The following is a 23,723-nucleotide window of genomic DNA, read 5'->3' on the forward strand; positions in this document are numbered from 1 at the left end:
ATTCTTTGTCACTGCAGTAGGCTGGGTTTCACTCTCATAATCTGAAGGTGCTGTTGAATGGTGAGAAAAAGAAAAGCTGTTTTGCACCTTACTTTCTTCCATTCCCGTCACATTGCATCTCCGTTGCTGACAGCAATGGAAGCAACATGCTTGTGGCAGCTGTGCAAATCATTCGGACTGGCAGTGAATCAGCACATGGACAAACTGAGGGCAAGTGTCAACTGTGTACACAAGGGATGGGCCCGAGCATTGGGCCGAATATAAAACCAAATTGGAGAATGTGGGCATCCATCCCACTACCTCTTACATGCATTTGAGCTAATTCCCCAGACAGCTAGCTAAGTCATATTACTTGCTAGCCAGGACCTTCTGAGTGAGTATCTCCAAGGTGCTGAAGAATTGGCTCAGCTTTTCTGCATCGGGTATGCCTGCTGCTTTCAAATCTGTAATAGCTCGATTGAATCAACATGACCCAGCTTTACCCATCAGCACAATGGGACACCACAGTGGCCATGTCATAACAGGTAAAGAGGCCCAACTTAAAGACTCCAAACAAGCGAGAACAAAAAAAAATACCAGTCAGCACTAGTGTGAGGGAGCAGTCGACAACCCTGACTCAGTGATAGAAATCTTTCTTTGCGTGCAGGTGAGTGCTCAATTTTCCATGCACTGCAGCTCAGAGGAACCCCTGCTGGCCTCTGGATGCAACTGCAGAATCAACAAAGCTGTGTTGAGGCTCATTTCTGACATGAAATAAAAGATAGCTCTACCGCCTTAGAAGGAACATGGTAAGCCACAATCGATTTAGGAATACTGTTTTAGGAAAGCTTTCCTTATGCACATCTACTTTGAAAAGGACACACTAATTGTATTGGGCTTTCAAGCAGCGACCTGACAATGCCTTTGATACATTCACCCATTGAGTCTGCAGCTCTCCCAGTTGAGCAATCGAGGCAATGCAATGAATTTGACGCTTTGCTGTGTCTTCATCATGCACCTTTACATCGACAGCTTAACGCCAAAGCTGTGGTGGGCATGCTGTGCCCCGCCAGCTGCTCCCTGCAGATTGGACTTGTGTTATACTGGATAATGTTTCTGACTCTGTATCGCAAACTGCTGCATTATTCTTTCATCTGCCCCAATCTTTTGTGATCACTTTGCATTGTGACTGGATGCCGCCAGTAAGGTGGCAAATCTGGTTCTGTAGCTCAGGTCATTGATTGTTAGTGCAGTAGGCAGCTTGTCACTCTCATAACCAGAAGATCCTGTCATGCATGCTCAGAGATTAAAGGCTTTTTTCGCATCTTCTTTTCTGCCAAACCCGTCACATTGCATCTCCGCTGCTGGCAGCAATGCAATCAACATGCTTGAGGAAAGTGTGCACAACATTGGCAAGTGTGCAAAACATTGGGAATGGCAGTCTATCAGCTCGTGGCAAAACAGAGCATTTGTGTCAACTGTTGGTTGATTGACACAATTTGTGGGCCTGAAGCGTTGGCCCAAAGATAAAATGAAAGTGGAGAATGTGGGCATTGATCCCACTACCTCTCACATGCTAAGCGAGCGCTCTACCATTTGAGCTAATTCCCCCAATTTGTCTTCAGCTGCCCATTTCTTGGGCACAGGTTCTCTCAGTGCCTGTCTCCAAGGAACTCCAGAAATGACTCAGCAATTCTGCATCAAGCTGTCATCTCATGATCAAGTAAGAATCCTGCTTTTAGCTAAGATTTTTTTCTGACAAACTTACTTCTGAAAGGGCACACATAAATTGTATTTGGCATTCAGGCACCTGCCTGACAAAGACTTTGCTAAATTCACCCCTGGAAACATGTGCTGTACAGAGTTGGCAATCGAGGCAAACCGATCACGTCGACGTTCTTTCCTGATTGTTGGCCCTGCAACTTTATTTCGCCATCTTAATGGCAAAGATATGGCCGTGCTGTGATCCTTCATCTGCTACCCGGATTTGGACTGTGCCGTAATGGGTATCGTTTCTAACTTTGTATCGCAAACTGCTGTCTACTTCTCTCATTGGACTCAATATTTTATGAACACTTTACATTGTGGCTAAATGCAGTTTGTAAGATGGCAAATGTGGTGTGTAACTTCGGTCATTCTTTGTCACTGCAGTAGGCTGGGTTTCACTCTCATAATCTGAAGGTGCTGTTGAATGGTGAGAAAAAGAAAAGCTGTTTTGCACCTTACTTTCTTCCATTCCCGTCACATTGCATCTCCGTTGCTGACAGCAATGGAAGCAACATGCTTGTGGCAGCTGTGCAAATCATTCGGATTGGCAGTGAATCAGCACATGGACAAACTGAGGGCAAGTGTCAACTGTGTACACAAGGGATGGGCCCGGGAATTCGGCCGAATATAAAACCAAATTGGAGAATGTGGGCATCGATCCCACTACCTCTTACATGCAAAGCAAGCGCTCTCCCATTTGAGCTAATTCCCCAGACAGCTAGCTAAGTCATATTACTTGCTAGCCAGGACCTTCTGAGTGAGTATCTCCAAGGTGCTGAAGAATTTGCTCAGCTTTACTGCATCGGGTATGCCTGCTGCTTTCAAATCTGTAATATCTCGATTGAATCAACATGACCCAGCTTTACCCATCAGCACACTGGGACACCACAGTGGCCATGTCATAACAGGTAAAGAGGCCCAACTTAAAGACTCCAAACAAGCGAGAACAAAAAATACCAGTCAGCACTCGTGTGAGGGAGCAGTCGACAACCCTGACTCAGTGATCGAAATCTTTCTTTGCGTGCAGGTGAGTGCTCAATTTTCCATGCACTGCAGCTCAGAGGAACCCCTGCTGGCCTCTGGATGCAACTGCAGAATCAACAAAGCTGTGTTGAGGCTATTTTCTGACATGAAATAAAAGATAGCTCTACCGCCTTAGAAGGAACATGGTAAGCCACAATCGATTTAGGAATACTGTTTTAGGAAAGCTTTCCTTATGCACACCTACTTTGAAAAGGACACACTAATTGTATTGGGCTTTCAAGCAGCGACCTGACAATGCCTTTGATACATTCACCCATTGAGTCTGCAGCTCTCCCGGTTGAGCAATCGAGGCAATGCAATGAATTCGACGCTTTGCTGTGTCTTCATCATGCACCTTTACATCGACAGCTTAAGTCCAAAGCTGTGGTGGGCATGCTGTGCCCCGCCACCTGCTCCCTGCAGATTGGACTTGTGTTATACTGGATAATGTTTCTGACTCTGTATCGCAAACTGCTGCATTATTCTTTCATCTGCCCCAATCTTTTGTGATCACTTTGCATTGTGACTGGATGCCGCCAGTAAGGTGGCAAATCTGGTTCTGTAGCTCAGGTCATTGATTGTTAGTGCAGTAGGCAGCTTGTCACTCTCATAACCAGAAGATCCTGTCATGCATGCTCAGAGATTAAAGGCTTTTTTCGCATCTTCTTTTCTGCCAAACCCGTCACATTGCATCTCCGCTGCTGGCAGCAATGCAATCAACATGCTTGAGGAAAGTGTGCACAACATTGGCAAGTGTGCAAAACATTGGGAATGGCAGTCTATCAGCTCGTGGCAAAACAGAGCATTTGTGTCAACTGTTGGTTGATTGACACAATTTGTGGGCCTGAAGCGTTGGCCCAAAGATAAAATGAAAGTGGAGAATGTGGGCATTGATCCCACTACCTCTCACATGCTAAGCGAGCGCTCTACCAGTTGAGCTAATTCCCCCAATTTATCTTCAACTGCCCATTTCTTGGGCACAGGTTCTCTCAGTGCCTGTCTCCAAGGAACTCCAGAAATGACTCAGCAATTCTGCATCAAGCTGTCATCTCATGATCAAGTAAGAATCCTGCTTTTAGCTAAGATTTTTTTCTGACAAACTTACTTCTGAAAGGGCACACATAAATTGTATTTGGCATTCAGGCACCTGCCTGACAAAGACTTTGCTAAATTCACCCCTGGAAACATGTGCTGTACAGAGTTGGCAATCGAGGCAAACCGATCACGTCGACGTTCTTTCCTGATTGTTGGCCCTGCAACTTTATTTCGCCATCTTAATGGCAAAGATATGGCCGTGCTGTGATCCTTCATCTGCTACCCGGATTTGGACTGTGCCGTAATGGGTATCGTTTCTAACTTTGTATCGCAAACTGCTGTCTACTTCTCTCATTGGACTCAATATTTTATGAACACTTTACATTGTGGCTAAATGCAGTTTGTAAGATGGCAAATGTGGTGTGTAACTTCGGTCATTCTTTGTCACTGCAGTAGGCTGGGTTTCACTCTCATAATCTGAAGGTGCTGTTGAATGGTGAGAAAAAGAAAAGCTGTTTTGCACCTTACTTTCTTCCATTCCGGTCACATTGCATCTCCGTTGCTGACAGCAATGGAAGCAACATGCTTGTGGCAGCTGTGCAAATCATTCGGATTGGCAGTGAATCAGCACATGGACAAACTGAGGGCAAGTGTCAACTGTGTACACAAGGGATGGGCCCGGGAATTCGGCCGAATATAAAACCAAATTGGAGAATGTGGGCATCGATCCCACTACCTCTTACATGCAAAGCAAGCGCTCTCCCATTTGAGCTAATTCCCCAGACAGCTAGCTAAGTCATATTACTTGCTAGCCAGGACCTTCTGAGTGAGTATCTCCAAGGTGCTGAAGAATTTGCTCAGCTTTACTGCATCGGGTATGCCTGCTGCTTTCAAATCTGTAATATCTCGATTCAATCAACATGACCCAGCTTTACCCATCAGCACACTGGGACACCACAGTGGCCATGTCATAACAGGTAAAGAGGCCCAACTTAAAGACTCCAAACAAGCGAGAACAAAAAATACCAGTCAGCACTCGTGTGAGGGAGCAGTCGACAACCCTGACTCAGTGATCGAAATCTTTCTTTGCGTGCAGGTGAGTGCTCAATTTTCCATGCACTGCAGCTCAGAGGAACCCCTGCTGGCCTCTGGATGCAACTGCAGAATCAACAAAGCTGTGTTGAGGCTATTTTCTGACATGAAATAAAAGATAGCTCTACCGCCTTAGAAGGAACATGGTAAGCCACAATCGATTTAGGAATACTGTTTTAGGAAAGCTTTCCTTATGCACACCTACTTTGAAAAGGACACACTAATTGTATTGGGCTTTCAAGCAGCGACCTGACAATGCCTTTGATACATTCACCCATTGAGTCTGCAGCTCTCCCGGTTGAGCAATCGAGGCAATGCAATGAATTCGACGCTTTGCTGTGTCTTCATCATGCACCTTTACATCGACAGCTTAACTCCAAAGCTGTGGTGGGCATGCTGTGCCCCGCCACCTGCTCCCTGCAGATTGGACTTGTGTTATACTGGATAATGTTTCTGACTCTGTATCGCAAACTGCTGCATTATTCTTTCATCTGCCCCAATCTTTTGTGATCACTTTGCATTGTGACTGGATGCCGCCAGTAAGGTGGCAAATCTGGTTCTGTAGCTCAGGTCATTGATTGTTAGTGCAGTAGGCAGCTTGTCACTCTCATAACCAGAAGATCCTGTCATGCATGCTCAGAGATTAAAGGCTTTTTTCGCATCTTCTTTTCTGCCAAACCCGTCACATTGCATCTCCGCTGCTGGCAGCAATGCAATCAACATGCTTGAGGAAAGTGTGCACAACATTGGCAAGTGTGCAAAACATTGGGAATGGCAGTCTATCAGCTCGTGGCAAAACAGAGCATTTGTGTCAACTGTTGGTTGATTGACACAATTTGTGGGCCTGAAGCGTTGGCCCAAAGATAAAATGAAAGTGGAGAATGTGGGCATTGATCCCACTACCTCTCACATGCTAAGCGAGCGCTCTACCAGTTGAGCTAATTCCCCCAATTTATCTTCAGCTGCCCATTTCTTGGGCACAGGTTCTCTCAGTGCCTGTCTCCAAGGAACTCCAGAAATGACTCAGCAATTCTGCATCAAGCTGTCATCTCATGATCAAGTAAGAATCCTGCTTTTAGCTAAGATTTTTTTCTGACAAACTTACTTCTGAAAGGGCACACATAAATTGTATTTGGCATTCAGGCACCTGCCTGACAAAGACTTTGCTAAATTCACCCCTGGAAACATGTGCTGTACAGAGTTGGCAATCGAGGCAAACCGATCACGTCGACGTTCTTTCCTGATTGTTGGCCCTGCAACTTTATTTCGCCATCTTAATGGCAAAGATATGGCCGTGCTGTGATCCTTCATCTGCTACCCGGATTTGGACTGTGCCGTAATGGGTATCGTTTCTAACTTTGTATCGCAAACTGCTGTCTACTTCTCTCATTGGACTCAATATTTTATGAACACTTTACATTGTGGCTAAATGCAGTTTGTAAGATGGCAAATGTGGTGTGTAACTTCGGTCATTCTTTGTCACTGCAGTAGGCTGGGTTTCACTCTCATAATCTGAAGGTGCTGTTGAATGGTGAGAAAAAGAAAAGCTGTTTTGCACCTTACTTTCTTCCATTCCCGTCACATTGCATCTCCGTTGCTGACAGCAATGGAAGCAACATGCTTGTGGCAGCTGTGCAAATCATTCGGATTGGCAGTGAATCAGCACATGGACAAACTGAGGGCAAGTGTCAACTGTGTACACAAGGGATGGGCCCGGGAATTCGGCCGAATATAAAACCAAATTGGAGAATGTGGGCATCGATCCCACTACCTCTTACATGCAAAGCAAGCGCTCTCCCATTTGAGCTAATTCCCCAGACAGCTAGCTAAGTCATATTACTTGCTAGCCAGGACCTTCTGAGTGAGTATCTCCAAAGTGCTGAAGAATTGGCTCAGCTTTTCTGCATCGGGTATGCCTGCTGCTTTCAAATCTGTAATAGCTCGATTGAATCAACATGACCCAGCTTTACCCATCAGCACAATTGGACACCACAGTGGCCATGTCATAACAGGTAAAGAGGCCCAACTTAAAGACTCCAAACAAGCGAGAACAAAAAATACCAGTCAGCACTAGTGTGAGGAGGCAGTCGACAACCCTGACTCAGTGATAGAAATCTTTCTTTGCGTGCAGGTGAGTGCTCAATTTTCCATGCACTGCAGCTCAGAGGAACCCCTGCTGGCCTCTGGATGCAACTGCAGAATCAACAAAGCTGTGTTGAGGCTCATTTCTGACATGAAATGAAAGATAGCTCTACGGCATTAGAAGGAACATGGTAAGCCACAATCGATTTAGGAATACTGTTTTAGGAAAGCTTTCCTTATGCACACCTACTTTGAAATGGACACACTAATTGTATTGGGCTTTCAAGCAGCGACCTGACAATGCCTTTGATACATTCACCCATTGAGTCTGCAGCTCTCCCGGTTGAGCAATCGAGGCAATGCAATGAATTCGACGCTTTGCTGTGTCTTCATCATGCACCTTTACATCGACAGCTTAACTCCAAAGCTGTGGTGGGCATGCTGTGCCCCGCCACCTGCTCCCTGCAGATTGGACTTGTGTTATACTGGATAATGTTTCTGACTCTGTATCGCAAACTGCTGCATTATTCTTTCATCTGCCCCAATCTTTTGTGATCACTTTGCATTGTGACTGGATGCCGCCAGTAAGGTGGCAAATCTGGTTCTGTAGCTCAGGTCATTGATTGTTAGTGCAGTAGGCAGCTTGTCACTCTCATAACCAGAAGATCCTGTCATGCATGCTCAGAGATTAAAGGCTTTTTTCGCATCTTCTTTTCTGCCAAACCCGTCACATTGCATCTCCGCTGCTGGCAGCAATGCAATCAACATGCTTGAGGAAAGTGTGCACAACATTGGCAAGTGTGCAAAACATTGGGAATGGCAGTCTATCAGCTCGTGGCAAAACAGAGCATTTGTGTCAACTGTTGGTTGATTGACACAATTTGTGGGCCTGAAGCGTTGGCCCAAAGATAAAATGAAAGTGGAGAATGTGGGCATTGATCTCACTACCTCTCACATGCTAAGCGAGCGCTCTACCATTTGAGCTAATTCCCCCAATTTATCTTCAGCTGCCCATTTCTTGGGCACAGGTTCTCTCAGTGCCTGTCTCCAAGGAACTCCAGAAATGACTCAGCAATTCTGCATCAAGCTGTCATCTCATGATCAAGTAAGAATCCTGCTTTTAGCTAAGATTTTTTTCTGACAAACTTACTTCTGAAAGGGCACACATAAATTGTATTTGGCATTCAGGCACCTGCCTGACAAAGACTTTGCTAAATTCACCCCTGGAAACATGTGCTGTACAGAGTTGGCAATCGAGGCAAACCGATCACGTCGACGTTCTTTCCTGATTGTTGGCCCTGCAACTTTATTTCGCCATCTTAATGGCAAAGATATGGCCGTGCTGTGATCCTTCATCTGCTACCCGGATTTGGACTGTGCCGTAATGGGTATCGTTTCTAACTTTGTATCGCAAACTGCTGTCTACTTCTCTCATTGGACTCAATATTTTATGAACACTTTACATTGTGGCTAAATGCAGTTTGTAAGATGGCAAATGTGGTGTGTAACTTCGGTCATTCTTTGTCACTGCAGTAGGCTGGGTTTCACTCTCATAATCTGAAGGTGCTGTTGAATGGTGAGAAAAAGAAAAGCTGTTTTGCACCTTACTTTCTTCCATTCCCGTCACATTGCATCTCCGTTGCTGACAGCAATGGAAGCAACATGCTTGTGGCAGCTGTGCAAATCATTCGGATTGGCAGTGAATCAGCACATGGACAAACTGAGGGCAAGTGTCAACTGTGTACACAAGGGATGGGCCCGGGAATTCGGCCGAATATAAAACCAAATTGGAGAATGTGGGCATCGATCCCACTACCTCTTACATGCAAAGCAAGCGCTCTCCCATTTGAGCTAATTCCCCAGACAGCTAGCTAAGTCATATTACTTGCTAGCCAGGACCTTCTGAGTGAGTATCTCCAAGGTGCTGAAGAATTTGCTCAGCTTTACTGCATCGGGTATGCCTGCTGCTTTCAAATCTGTAATATCTCGATTGAATCAACATGACCCAGCTTTACCCATCAGCACACTGGGACACCACAGTGGCCATGTCATAACAGGTAAAGAGGCCCAACTTAAAGACTCCAAACAAGCGAGAACAAAAAATACCAGTCAGCACTCGTGTGAGGGAGCAGTCGACAACCCTGACTCAGTGATCGAAATCTTTCTTTGCGTGCAGGTGAGTGCTCAATTTTCCATGCACTGCAGCTCAGAGGAACCCCTGCTGGCCTCTGGATGCAACTGCAGAATCAACAAAGCTGTGTTGAGGCTCATTTCTGACATGAAATAAAAGATAGCTCTACCGCCTTAGAAGGAACATGGTAAGCCACAATCGATTTAGGAATACTGTTTTAGGAAAGCTTTCCTTATGCACACCTACTTTGAAAAGGACACACTAATTGTATTGGGCTTTCAAGCAGCGACCTGACAATGCCTTTGATACATTCACCCATTGAGTCTGCAGCTCTCCCGGTTGAGCAATCGAGGCAATGCAATGAATTCGACGCTTTGCTGTGTCTTCATCATGCACCTTTACATCGACAGCTTAACTCCAAAGCTGTGGTGGGCATGCTGTGCCCCGCCACCTGCTCCCTGCAGATTGGACTTGTGTTATACTGGATAATGTTTCTGACTCTGTATCGCAAACTGCTGCATTATTCTTTCATCTGCCCCAATCTTTTATGATCACTTTGCATTGTGGCTGGATGCCGCCAGTAAGGTGGCAAATCTGGTTCTGTAGCTCAGGTCATTGATTGTTAGTGCAGTAGGCAGCTTGTCACTCTCATAACCAGAAGATCCTGTCATGCATGCTCAGAGATTAAAGGCTTTTTTCGCATCTTCTTTTCTGCCAAACCCGTCACATTGCATCTCCGCTGCTGGCAGCAATGCAATCAACATGCTTGAGGAAAGTGTGCACAACATTGGCAAGTGTGCAAAACATTGGGAATGGCAGTCTATCAGCTCGTGGCAAAACAGAGCATTTGTGTCAACTGTTGGTTGATTGACACAATTTGTGGGCCTGAAGCGTTGGCCCAAAGATAAAATGGAAGTGGAGAATGTGGGCATCGATCCCACTACCTCTCACATGCTAAGCGAGCGCTCTACCATTTGAGCTAATTCCCCCAATTTATCTTCAGCTGCCCATTTCTTGGGCACAGGTTCTCTCAGTGCCTGTCTCCAAGGAACTCCAGAAATGACTCAGCAATTCTGCATCAAGCTGTCATCTAATGATCAAGTAAGAATCCTGCTTTTAGCTAAGATTTTTTTCTGACAAACTTACTTCTGAAAGGGCACACATAAATTGTATTTGGCATTCAGGCACCTGCCTGACAAAGACTTTGCTAAATTCACCCCTGGAAACATGTGCTGTACAGAGTTGGCAATCGAGGCAAACCGATCACGTCGACGTTCTTTCCTGATTGTTGGCCCTGCAACTTTATTTCGCCATCTTAATGGCAAAGATATGGCCGTGCTGTGATCCTTCATCTGCTATCCGGATTTGGACTGTGCCGTAATGGGTATCGTTTCTAACTTTGTATCGCAAACTGCTGTCTACTTCTCTCATTGGACTCAATATTTTATGAACACTTTACATTGTGGCTAAATGCAGTTTGTAAGATGGCAAATGTGGTGTGTAACTTAGGTCATTCTTTGTCACTGCAGTAGGCTGGGTTTCACTCTCATAATCTGAAGGTGCTGTTGAATGGTGAGAAAAAGAAAAGCTGTTTTGCACCTTACTTTCTTCCATTCCCGTCACATTGCATCTCCGTTGCTGACAGCAATGGAAGCAACATGCTTGTGGCAGCTGTGCAAATCATTCGGATTGGCAGTGAATCAGCACATGGACAAACTGAGGGCAAGTGTCAACTGTGTACACAAGGGATGGGCCCGGGAATTCGGCCGAATATAAAACCAAATTGGAGAATGTGGGCATCGATCCCACTACCTCTTACATGCAAAGCAAGCGCTCTCCCATTTGAGCTAATTCCCCAGACAGCTAGCTAAGTCATATTACTTGCTAGCCAGGACCTTCTGAGTGAGTATCTCCAAGGTGCTGAAGAATTTGCTCAGCTTTACTGCATCGGGTATGCCTGCTGCTTTCAAATCTGTAATATCTCGATTGAATCAACATGACCCAGCTTTACCCATCAGCACACTGGGACACCACAGTGGCCATGTCATAACAGGTAAAGAGGCCCAACTTAAAGACTCCAAACAAGCGAGAACAAAAAATACCAGTCAGCACTCGTGTGAGGGAGCAGTCGACAACCCTGACTCAGTGATCGAAATCTTTCTTTGCGTGCAGGTGAGTGCTCAATTTTCCATGCACTGCAGCTCAGAGGAACCCCTGCTGGCCTCTGGATGCAACTGCAGAATCAACAAAGCTGTGTTGAGGCTATTTTCTGACATGAAATAAAAGATAGCTCTACCGCCTTAGAAGGAACATGGTAAGCCACAATCGATTTAGGAATACTGTTTTAGGAAAGCTTTCCTTATGCACACCTACTTTGAAAAGGACACACTAATTGTATTGGGCTTTCAAGCAGCGACCTGACAATGCCTTTGATACATTCACCCATTGAGTCTGCAGCTCTCCCGGTTGAGCAATCGAGGCAATGCAATGAATTCGACGCTTTGCTGTGTCTTCATCATGCACCTTTACACCGACAGCTTAAGTCCAAAGCTGTGGTGGGCATGCTGTGCCCCGCCACCTGCTCCCTGCAGATTGGACTTGTGTTATACTGGATAATGTTTCTGACTCTGTATCGCAAACTGCTGCATTATTCTTTCATCTGCCCCAATCTTTTGTGATCACTTTGCATTGTGACTGGATGCCGCCAGTAAGGTGGCAAATCTGGTTCTGTAGCTCAGGTCATTGATTGTTAGTGCAGTAGGCAGCTTGTCACTCTCATAACCAGAAGATCCTGTCATGCATGCTCAGAGATTAAAGGCTTTTTTCGCATCTTCTTTTCTGCCAAACCCGTCACATTGCATCTCCGCTGCTGGCAGCAATGCAATCAACATGCTTGAGGAAAGTGTGCACAACATTGGCAAGTGTGCAAAACATTGGGAATGGCAGTCTATCAGCTCGTGGCAAAACAGAGCATTTGTGTCAACTGTTGGTTGATTGACACAATTTGTGGGCCTGAAGCGTTGGCCCAAAGATAAAATGAAAGTGGAGAATGTGGGCATTGATCCCACTACCTCTCACATGCTAAGCGAGCGCTCTACCAGTTGAGCTAATTCCCCCAATTTATCTTCAGCTGCCCATTTCTTGGGCACAGGTTCTCTCAGTGCCTGTCTCCAAGGAACTCCAGAAATGACTCAGCAATTCTGCATCAAGCTGTCATCTCATGATCAAGTAAGAATCCTGCTTTTAGCTAAGATTTTTTTCTGACAAACTTACTTCTGAAAGGGCACACATAAATTGTATTTGGCATTCAGGCACCTGCCTGACAAAGACTTTGCTAAATTCACCCCTGGAAACATGTGCTGTACAGAGTTGGCAATCGAGGCAAACCGATCACGTCGACGTTCTTTCCTGATTGTTGGCCCTGCAACTTTATTTCGCCATCTTAATGGCAAAGATATGGCCGTGCTGTGATCCTTCATCTGCTACCCGGATTTGGACTGTGCCGTAATGGGTATCGTTTCTAACTTTGTATCGCAAACTGCTGTCTACTTCTCTCATTGGACTCAATATTTTATGAACACTTTACATTGTGGCTAAATGCAGTTTGTAAGATGGCAAATGTGGTGTGTAACTTCGGTCATTCTTTGTCACTGCAGTAGGCTGGGTTTCACTCTCATAATCTGAAGGTGCTGTTGAATGGTGAGAAAAAGAAAAGCTGTTTTGCACCTTACTTTCTTCCATTCCCGTCACATTGCATCTCCGTTGCTGACAGCAATGGAAGCAACATGCTTGTGGCAGCTGTGCAAATCATTCGGATTGGCAGTGAATCAGCACATGGACAAACTGAGGGCAAGTGTCAACTGTGTACACAAGGGATGGGCCCGGGAATTCGGCCGAATATAAAACCAAATTGGAGAATGTGGGCATCGATCCCACTACCTCTTACATGCAAAGCAAGCGCTCTCCCATTTGAGCTAATTCCCCAGACAGCTAGCTAAGTCATATTACTTGCTAGCCAGGACCTTCTGAGTGAGTATCTCCAAGGTGCTGAAGAATTTGCTCAGCTTTACTGCATCGGGTATGCCTGCTGCTTTCAAATCTGTAATAGCTCGATTGAATCAACATGACCCAGCTTTACCCATCAGCACAATTGGACACCACAGTGGCCATGTCATAACAGGTAAAGAGGCCCAACTTAAAGACTCCAAACAAGCGAGAACAAAAAATACCAGTCAGCACTAGTGTGAGGAGGCAGTCGACAACCCTGACTCAGTGATAGAAATCTTTCTTTGCGTGCAGGTGAGTGCTCAATTTTCCATGCACTGCAGCTCAGAGGAACCCCTGCTGGCCTCTGGATGCAACTGCAGAATCAACAAAGCTGTGTTGAGGCTCATTTCTGACATGAAATAAAAGATAGCTCTACGGCATTAGAAGGAACATGGTAAGCCACAATCGATTTAGGAATACTGTTTTAGGAAAGCTTTCCTTATGCACACCTACTTTGAAAAGGACACACTAATTTGATTGGGCTTTCAAGCAGCGACCTGACAATGCCTTTGATACATTCACCCATTGAGTCTGCAGCTCTCCCGGTTGAGCAATCGAGGCAATGCAATGAATTCGACGCTTTGCTGTGTCTTCATCATGCACCTTTACATCGACAGCTTAACTCCAAAGCTGTGGTGGGCATGCTGTGCCCCGCCACCTGCTCCCTGCAGATTGGACTTGTGTTATACTGGATAATGTTTCTGACTCTGTATCGCAAACTGCTGCATTATTCTTTCATCTGCCCCAATCTTTTGTGATCACTTTGCATTGTGACTGGATGCCGCCAGTAAGGTGGCAAATCTGGTTCTGTAGCTCAGGTCATTGATTGTTAGTGCAGTAGGCAGCTTGTCACTCTCATAACCAGAAGATCCTGTCATGCATGCTCAGAGATTAAAGGCTTTTTTCGCATCTTCTTTTCTGCCAAACCCGTCACATTGCATCTCCGCTGCTGGCAGCAATGCAATCAACATGCTTGAGGAAAGTGTGCACAACATTGGCAAGTGTGCAAAACATTGGGAATGGCAGTCTATCAGCTCGTGGCAAAACAGAGCATTTGTGTCAACTGTTGGTTGATTGACACAATTTGTGGGCCTGAAGCGTTGGCCCAAAGATAAAATGAAAGTGGAGAATGTGGGCATTGATCCCACTACCTCTCACATGCTAAGCGAGCGCTCTACCATTTGAGCTAATTCCCCCAATTTATCTTCAGCTGCCCATTTCTTGGGCACAGGTTCTCTCAGTGCCTGTCTCCAAGGAACTCCAGAAATGACTCAGCAATTCTGCATCAAGCTGTCATCTCATGATCAAGTAAGAATCCTGCTTTTAGCTAAGATTTTTTTCTGACAAACTTACTTCTGAAAGGGCACACATAAATTGTATTTGGCATTCAGGCACCTGCCTGACAAAGACTTTGCTAAATTCACCCCTGGAAACATGTGCTGTACAGAGTTGGCAATCGAGGCAAACCGATCACGTCGACGTTCTTTCCTGATTGTTGGCCCTGCAACTTTATTTCGCCATCTTAATGGCAAAGATATGGCCGTGCTGTGATCCTTCATCTGCTACCCGGATTTGGACTGTGCCGTAATGGGTATCGTTTCTAACTTTGTATCGCAAACTGCTGTCTACTTCTCTCATTGGACTCAATATTTTATGAACACTTTACATTGTGGCTAAATGCAGTTTGTAAGATGGCAAATGTGGTGTGTAACTTCGGTCATTCTTTGTCACTGCAGTAGGCTGGGTTTCACTCTCATAATCTGAAGGTGCTGTTGAATGGTGAGAAAAAGAAAAGCTGTTTTGCACCTTACTTTCTTCCATTCCCGTCACATTGCATCTCCGTTGCTGACAGCAATGGAAGCAACATGCTTGTGGCAGCTGTGCAAATCATTCGGATTGGCAGTGAATCAGCACATGGACAAACTGAGGGCAAGTGTCAACTGTGTACACAAGGGATGGGCCCGGGCATTCGGCCGAATATAAAACCAAATTGGAGAATGTGGGCATCGATCCCACTACCTCTTACATGCAAAGCAAGCGCTCTCCCATTTGAGCTAATTCCCCAGACAGCCAGCTAAGTCATATTACTTGCTAGCCAGGACCTTCTGAGTGAGTATCTCCAAGGTGCTGAAGAATTTGCTCAGCTTTACTGCATCGGGTATGCCTGCTGCTTTCAAATCTGTAATATCTCGATTGAATCAACATGACCCAGCTTTACCCATCAGCACACTGGGACACCACAGTGGCCATGTCATAACAGGTAAAGAGGCCCAACTTAAAGACTCCAAACAAGCGAGAACAAAAAATACCAGTCAGCACTAGTGTGAGGGAGCAGTCGACAACCCTGACTCAGTGATCGAAATCTTTCTTTGCGTGCAGGTGAGTGCTCAATTTTCCATGCACTGCAGCTCAGAGGAACCCCTGCTGGCCTCTGGATGCAACTGCAGAATCAACAAAGCTGTGTTGAGGCTATTTTCTGACATGAAATAAAAGATAGCTCTACCGCCTTAGAAGGAACATGGTAAGCCACAATCGATTTAGGAATACTGTTTTAGGAAAGCTTTCCTTATGCACACCTACTTTGAAAAGGACACACTAATTGTATTGGGCTTTCAAGCAGCGACCTGACAATGCCTTTGATACATTCACCCATTGAGTCTGCAGCTCTCCCGGTTGAGCAATCGAGGCAATGCACTGAATTCGACACTTTGCTGTGTCTTCATCATGCACCTTTACACCGACAGCTTAACTCCAAAGCTGTGGTGGGCATGCTGTGCCCCGCCACCTGCTCCCTGCAGATTGGACTTGTGTTATACTGGATAATGTTTCTGACTCTGTATCGCAAACTGCTGCATTATTCTTTCATCTGCCCCAATCTTTTGTGATCACTTTGCATTGTGGCTGGATGCCGCCAGTAAGGTGGCAAATCTGGTTCTGTAGCTCAGGTCATTGATTGTTAGTGCAGTAGGCAGCTTGTCACTCTCATAACCAGAAGATCCTGTCATGCATGCTCAGAGATTAAAGGCTTTTTTCGCATCTTCTTTTCTGCCAAACCCGTCACATTGCATCTCCGCTGCTGGCAGCAATGCAATCAACATGCTTGAGAAAAGTGTGCACAACATTGGCAAGTGTGCAAAACATTGGGAATGGCAGTCTATCAGCTCGTGGCAAAACAGAGCATTTGTGTCAACTGTTGGTTGATTGACACAATTTGTGGGCCTGAAGTGTTGGCCCAAAGATAAAATGAAAGTGGAGAACGTGGGCATGGATCCCACTACCTCTCACATGCTAAGCGAGCAAGCTACCATTTGAGCTAATTCCCCCAATTTGTTTTCTGCTGCCCATTTCTTGGGCCCAGGTTCTCTCAGTGCCTGTCTCCAGGGAACTCCAGAAATGACTCAGCAATTCTGCATCAAGCTATCATCTAATGATCAAGTAAGAATCCTGCTTTTAGCTAAGTTTTTTTTCTGACATACTTACTTCTTTTTTTTTTAAATAATATTTTATTGAAAATTTTTGGTCAACCAACACAGTACATTGTGCATCCTTTACACAACATTGTAACAATACAGATAATAATGACCTTTTTAAATTTAAACAAAAACAACATCAAATAAATAAATATTAAATAACAAAAAATAAAAACTAGCCCTAATTGGCAACTGCCTTGTCTCAGGCCACACCCCCCCCCATCCCCCCCCATCCCTCCCCCCCCCCCCCCAAGTCCTGGGCCGCTGCTGCTGCCTTCTTTGTTCTCCCCTATCTATCTTTCCGCAAGATATTCGACGAACGGTTGCCACCGCCTAGTAAACCCTTGAGCCGACCCCCTTAGGACGAACTTAATCCTCTCTAACTTTATGAACCCCGCCATATCATTTATCCAGGTCTCCACCCCCGGGGGCTTGGCTTCTTTCCACATTAACAATATTCTGCGCCGGGCTACTAGGGACGCAAAGGCCAAAACATCGGCCTCTTTCGCCTCCTGCACTCCCGGCTCTTGTGCAACCCCAAATATAGCCAACCCCCAGCTTGGTTCGACCCGGACTCCTACTACTTTCGAAAGCACCTTTGTCACCCCCATCCAAAACCCCTGTAGTGCCGGGCATGACCAAAACATATGGGTATGATTCACTGGGCTTCTCGAGCACCTCGCACACCTATCCTCCACCCCAAAAAATTTACTGAGCCGTGTTCCAGTCATATGTGCCCTGTGTAATACCTTAAACTGAATCAGGCTCAGCCTGGCGCACGAGGACGACGAGTTTACCCTGTTTAGGGCATCTGCCCACATCCCCTCCTCAATCTCCTCCCCTAGCTCTTCTTCCCATTTCCCTTTTAGTTCGTCCATCATAGTCTCCCCTTCGTCTCTCATTTCCCTATATATATCCGACACCTTACCGTCCCCCACCCATTTCTTTGAGATGACTCTGTCCTGCACCTCTTGTGTCGGGAGCTGCGGGAATTCCCTCACCTGTTGCCTCGCAAAAGCCCTCAATTGCATGTACCTGAATGCATTCCCTTGGGGCAACCCATATTTCTCGGTCAGCGCTCCCAGACTCGCAAACTTCCCATCCACAAATAGATCTTTCAATTGCGTTATACCTGCTCTTTGCCACATTCCATATCCCCCATCCATTCCACCCGGGGCAAACCTATGGTTGTTTCTTATCGGGGACCCCCCCAGTGCTCCGGTCTTTCCCCTATGTCGCCTCCACTGTCCCCAAATCTTCAGTGTAGCTACCACCACCGGACTCGTGGTATAGTTCCTTGGTGAGAACGGCAATGGGGCTGTCACCATAGCCTGCCGGCTGATCCCCCTACAGGACGCCCTCTCTAATCTCTTCCACGCCGCTCCTTCCTCCTCTCCCATCCACTTACTCACCATTGAAATATTAGCGGCCCAATAATGCTCACTTAGGCTCGGTAGTGCCAGCCCCCCCCTATCCCTACTACGCTGTAAGAATCCCTTCCTCACTCTCGGAGTCTTCCCGGCCCAAACAAAACCCATGATACTCTTTTCTATCCTTTTGAAAAAAGCCTTCGTGATCACCACCGGGAGACACTGAAACACAAAGAGGAATCTCGGGAGGACCACCATCTTCACCGCCTGCACCCTCCCTGCCATTGACAATGCTACCATATCCCATCTCTTGAAATCTTCCTCCATCTGTTCCACCAACCGCGTCAAATTTAGCCTGTGCAATGTGCCCCAATTCTTAGCTATCTGGATCCCCAGGTAACGAAAGTCTCTTGTTACCTTCCTCAACGGTAGGTCTTCTATTTCTCTACTCTGCTCCCCTGGATGCACCACAAACAGCTCACTCTTCCCCATGTTCAATTTATACCCTGAAAAATCCCCAAACTCCCCAAGTATCCGCATTATTTCTGGCATCCCCTCCGCTGGATCCGCCACATATAGTAGCAGATCATCCGCATATAAAGATACCCGGTGTTCTTCTCCTCCCCTAAGTATTCCCCTCCATCCCTTGGAACCTCTCAGCGCTATCGCCAGGGGCTCAATCGCCAGTGCAAACAGTAATGGGGACAGAGGACATCCCTGCCTTGTCCCTCTATGGAGCCGAAAATATGCCGATCCCCGTCCATTCGTGACCACACTCGCCACTGGGGCCCTATACAACAGCTGCACCCATCTAACATACCCCTCTCCGAACCCAAATCTCCTCAACACCTCCCACAGATAATCCCACTCCACTCTATCAAATGCTTTCTCGGCATCCATCGCCACTACTATCTCCGTTTCACCCTCTGGTGGGGCCATCATCATTACCCCTAACAACCTCCGTATGTTCGTGTTCAACTGTCTCCCCTTCACAAACCCAGTTTGGTCCTCATGAACCACCCCCGGGACACATTCCTCTATTCTCATTGCCATTACCTTGGCCAAGACCTTGGCATCTACATTGAGGAGGGAGATTGGTCTGTAGGACCCGCATTGTAGCGGATCCTTTTCCTTCTTTAAAAGAAGCGATATCGTTGCTTCTGACATAGTCGGGGGCAGTTGTCCCCTTTCCTTTGCCTCGTTAAAGGTCCTCGTCAGTAGCGGGGCGAGCAAGTCCAAATATTTTCTGTAAAATTCAACTGGGAATCCGTCCGGTCCCGGGGCCTTTCCCGTCTGCATGTTCCTAATTCCTTTCACCACTACTTCTACCGTGATCTGTGCTCCCAATCCCATCCTTTCCTACTCTTCCACCTTGGGAATTTCCAGCCGATCCAAAAACTCCATCATTCTCTCCCTCCCATCCGGGGGTTGAGCTTCATACAATTTTTTATAAAATGTCTTAAACACTTCATTCACTCTCTCCGCTCCCCGCTCCGTCTCTCCATCTTCGTCTCTCACCCCCCCTATTTCCCTCGCTGCTCCCCTTTTCCTCAATTGGTGTGCCAGCAATCTGCTCGCCTTCTCTCCATATTCATACTGTACACCCTGCGCCTTCCTCCATTGTGCCTCTGCAGTGCCTGTGGTCAGCAAGTCAAATTCCACATGCAGCCTTTGCCTTTCCCTATACAGTCCCTCCTCCGGTGCTTCCGCATACTGTCTGTCTACCCTCAAAAGTTCTTGCAGCAACCGCTCCCGTTCCTTACTCTCCTGCTTCCCTTTATGTGTCCTTATTGATATCAGCTCCCCCCTAACCACCGCCTTCAACGCCTCCCAGACCACTCCCACCTGAACCTCCCCATTGTCATTGAGTTCCAAGTACTTTTCAATGCATCCCCTCACCCTTAAGCACACCCCTCATCCGCCATTAGTCCCCTGTCCATTCTCCAGGGTGGACGCCCTCTTGTTTCCTCCCCTATCTCCAAGTCTACCCAGTGTGGGGCATGATCCGAAATGGCTATAGCCGTATATTCCGTTCCCCTCACCCTCGGGATCAATGCCCTACCCAACACAAAAAAGTCTATGCGTGAATAGACTTTATGGACATAGGAGAAAAACGAGAACTCCTTACTCCTAGGTCTACTGAATCTCCACGGGTCCACCCCTCCCATCTGCTCCATAAAATCCTTAAGCACCTTGGCTGCTGCCGGCCTCCTACCAGTCCTGGACTTCGACCTATCCAGCCTTGGTTCCAACACCGTGTTAAAGCCTCCCCCCATTATCAGCTTTCCGGTCTCTAGGTCTGGGATGCATCCTAGCATTCGCCTCATAAAATTGGCATCGTCCCAATTCGGGGCATACACGTTTACCAACACCACCATCTCTCCCTGTAATTTGCCACTCACCATCACGTATCTGCCCCCGTTATCCGCCACTATAGTCTTTGCCTCGAACATTACCCGCTTCCCCACTAATATAGCCACCCCTCTGTTTTTCGCATCCAGCCCCGAATGGAACATCTGCCCTACCCATCCTTTGCGCAACCCAACCTGATCTATCAGTTTCAGGTGCATTTCCTGTAACTTGACCACATCTGCTTTAAGTTTCTTAAGGTGTGCGAGTACTCGTGCCCTCTTTATCGGCCCGTTAAGCCCCCTCACGTTCCACGTGATCAGCCGAGTTGGGGGGCTTCCCACCCCCCCCCCCCCTTGCCGGTTAGCCATCATCTTTTTCCAGCTTCTCGCCCAGTTCCCACGCAGCTGTATTTCTCCCAGACGGTGCCCCCCCCGCCCATCCTTTCCCGTACCCACTCCCCCCTTTCCCCAGCAGCAGCAACCCAGTAATTCCCCCCTCCCCCCCCCCCCCGCTAGACCCCCCGCTAGCGTAATTACTCCCCCCATGTTGCTCCCAGAAGTCAGCAAACTCTGGCTGACCTCGGCTTCCCCCCGTGATCACGGCTCGCCCCGTGCGGCGCCCCCTCCTTCCTGCTTCTCTATTCCCGCCCTAATTATCATAGCGCAGGAACCAAGCCCGCGCCTCTCCCTCGGCCCCGCCTCCCATGGCCAACGCCCCATCTCCTCTCCCTCCCCACCTCCCCCCATCACCACCTGTGGGAGAAAGAAAGGTTACAATACCGCAGGATTAATCATACAATCCCTCTTCGCCCCCCCCCACTCGTCCCACCACTTTGTCCAAACGTTCATTTTCGTAGTCCAATCATTCCAATTTTTCTTCTACAATAAAAGTCCACGCTTCATCCGCCGTCTCAAAGTAGTGGTGCCTCCCTTGATATGTGACCCACAGTCTTGCCGGTTGCAGCATTCCAAACTTTATCTTTTTTTTGTGAAGTACCGCTTTGGCCCGATTAAAGCTCGCCCTCCTTCTCGCCACCTCCGCACTCCAATCTTGATAGACGCGGATCACCGCGTTCTCCCATTTACTACACCGAGTTTTCTTCGCCCATCTAAGGACCATTTCTCTATCCTTAAAACGGAGAAATCTCACCACTATGGCTCTGGGAGCTTCTCCTGCTCTCGATCCTCGCACCATAACTCGGTATGCTCCCTCCACCTCCAACGGACCCGTCGGGGCCTCCACTCCCATTAACGAGTGCAGCATCGTGCTCACATATGCCCCGACGTCCGCCCCCTCCACACCTTCAGGAAGGCCAAGAATCCTCAAGTTGTTCCTCCTTGCGTTATTTTCCAGTGCCTCCAACCTCTCCACAGATCGTTTCTGGTGTGCCTCCTGTATCTCCGACTTCACCACCAGACCCTATATATCGTTTTCATTCTCTGCTGCTTTCGCCTTCACGACCCGAAGCTCCTGCTCCTGGGTATTTTGTTCCTCTTTCAGCCCTTCAATCGCCTGTAATATCGGGGCCAACAACTCTTTCTTCATATCCTTTTTTATCTCCTCCACGCAGCGTTTCAGAAACTCTTGTTGTTCAGGGCCCCATATGAAACTGCCACCTTCCGACGCCATCTTGGTTTCTGCTTGCCTTCCTTGCCGTTGTTCCAAAGGATCCGCTGCAATCCGGCCACTTTCCTCTCCTTTTTCCATCCGTGTCCAGGGGGAACACCCTTCTGGTTTACCGCACGGTGTTTTCAGCCGTTAAAATTGCCGTTGGGGCTCCTATCAAGAGCCCAAAAGTCCGTTTCACAGGGAGCTGCTGGTCATCGCCGCACCCGGAAGTCGACATACTTACTTCTTAAAGGGCACACATAAATTGTATTTGGCATTCAGGCACCTGCCTGACAAAGACTTTGCTAAATTCACCCCTGGAAACATGTGCTGTACAGAGTTGGCAATCGAGGCAAACCGATCACGTCGACGTTCTTTCCTGATTGTTGTCCCGGCAACTTTATTTCGCCATCTTAATGACAAAGATATGGCCGTGCTGTGATCCTTCATCTGCTACCCGGATTTGGACTGTGTCGTAATGGGTATCGTTTCTAACTTTGTATCGCAAACTGCTGTCTACTTCTCTCATTGGACTCAATATTTTATGAACACTTTACATTGTGGCTAAATGCAGTTTGTAAGATGGCAAATGTGGTGTGTAACTTAGGTCATTCTTTGTCACTGCAGTAGGCTGGGTTTCACTCTCATAATCTGAAGGTGCTGTTGAATGGTGAGAAAAAGAAAAGCTGTTTTGCACCTTACTTTCTTCCATTCCCGTCACATTGCATCTCCGTTGCTGACAGCAATGGAAGCAACATGCTTGTGGCAACTGTGCAAATCATTCGGATTGGCAGTGAATCAGCACATGGACAAACTGAGGGCAAGTGTCAACTGTGTACACAAGGGATTGGCCCGAGCATTGGGCCAAATATAAAATCAAATTGGAGAATGTCGGCACCTATCCCACTACCTCTTCCATGCAAAGCAAGCACTCTCCCATTTGAGCTAATTTCCCAGACAGCTAGCTAAGTCATATTACTTGCTAGCCAGGACCTTCTGAGTGATTATCTCCAAGGTGCTGAAGAATTGGCTCTGCTTTTCTGCATCAGGTATGCCTGCTGCTTTCGAATCAGTAATATCTCGATTGAATCAACATGACCCAGCTTTAGCCATCAGCACATTTGGACACCACAGTGGCCATGTCATAACAGGTAAATAGGCCCAACTTAAAGACTCCAAACAAGCGAGAACAAAAAATACCAGTCAGCACAAGTGTGAGGGAGCAGTTGACAACCCTGACTCAGTGATAGAAATCTTTCTTTGCGTGCAGGTGAGTGCTCAATTTTCCATGCGCTGCAGCTCAGAGGACCCCTGCTGGCCTCTGGATGCAACTGCAGAAGCAACAAAGCTGTGTTGAGGCTCATTTCTGACATGAAATAAAAGATCGCTCTACAGCCTTAGAAGCAACATGGTAAGCCACAATCAATTTAGGAATACTGTTTTAGGAAAGCTTTCCTTATGCACACCTACTTTGAAAAGGACACACTAATTGTATTGGGCTTTCAAGCAGCGACCTGACAATGCCTTTGATACATTCACCCATTGAGTCTGCAGCTCTCCCGGTTGAGTAATCGAGGCAATGTAATGAATTCGACGCTTTGCTGTGTCTTCATCATGCACCTTTACACCGACAGCTTAACTCCAAAGCTGTGGTGGGCATGCTGTGCCCCGCCACCTGCTCCCTGCAGATTGGACTTGTGTTATACTGGAGAATGTTTCTGACTCTGTATCGCAAACTGCTGCATTATTCTTTCATCTGCCCCAATC

The 23,723-nt window shown here is 47.0% G+C and overlaps 3 non-coding genes across 3 annotated transcripts; all 3 read right to left on the reverse strand.

Moving 5' to 3' along the window:
• Positions 1 to 3,644: 3,644 nt before the first annotated feature.
• On the reverse strand, positions 3,645 to 3,717 carry trnaa-agc (transfer RNA alanine (anticodon AGC)). Its single transcript has one exon. It is a non-coding gene; the product is annotated as a tRNA-Ala (tRNA).
• A 2,054-nt stretch (positions 3,718 to 5,771) lies between these two features.
• On the reverse strand, positions 5,772 to 5,844 carry trnaa-agc (transfer RNA alanine (anticodon AGC)). The gene has a single exon. It is a non-coding gene; the product is annotated as a tRNA-Ala (tRNA).
• A 6,308-nt stretch (positions 5,845 to 12,152) lies between these two features.
• Positions 12,153 to 12,225, reverse strand: trnaa-agc (transfer RNA alanine (anticodon AGC)). The gene has a single exon. It is a non-coding gene; the product is annotated as a tRNA-Ala (tRNA).
• Between the last annotated feature and the right edge of the window lie 11,498 nt (positions 12,226 to 23,723).

The sequence above is a fragment of the Scyliorhinus torazame genome, chromosome 11 (genome assembly GCF_047496885.1).
Source record: "Scyliorhinus torazame isolate Kashiwa2021f chromosome 11, sScyTor2.1, whole genome shotgun sequence".
NCBI classification, from domain to species: domain Eukaryota; kingdom Metazoa; phylum Chordata; class Chondrichthyes; order Carcharhiniformes; family Scyliorhinidae; genus Scyliorhinus; species Scyliorhinus torazame.